Raw genomic sequence first — 258 nt, forward strand, 5'->3', positions numbered from 1 at the left:
GTCAGTGCGGAAAACAACACGCACAAGTACTGTCTATATATCCAAGATAACCCAGTAACAACGTTCCTTGGGCTTCTCGGAATTTAACTCGGACCTTACACAACGTTCCAAGAAAGGTTACATAAAGCCCAGAGATCCCCAGCCTCTTTCCAAGAAGGTACTCCATGACTTTTCATGTAGCCCGGTGGGTGGAGCTGCAGGAGGCGAGGGTGTGGCTGAAGGTAGGAGAAGAGGCACTACGGGATTAGTGATTGGATG

This window comes from Penaeus monodon, chromosome 32 (assembly GCF_015228065.2).
Source record: "Penaeus monodon isolate SGIC_2016 chromosome 32, NSTDA_Pmon_1, whole genome shotgun sequence".
Classification (NCBI taxonomy): domain Eukaryota; kingdom Metazoa; phylum Arthropoda; class Malacostraca; order Decapoda; family Penaeidae; genus Penaeus; species Penaeus monodon.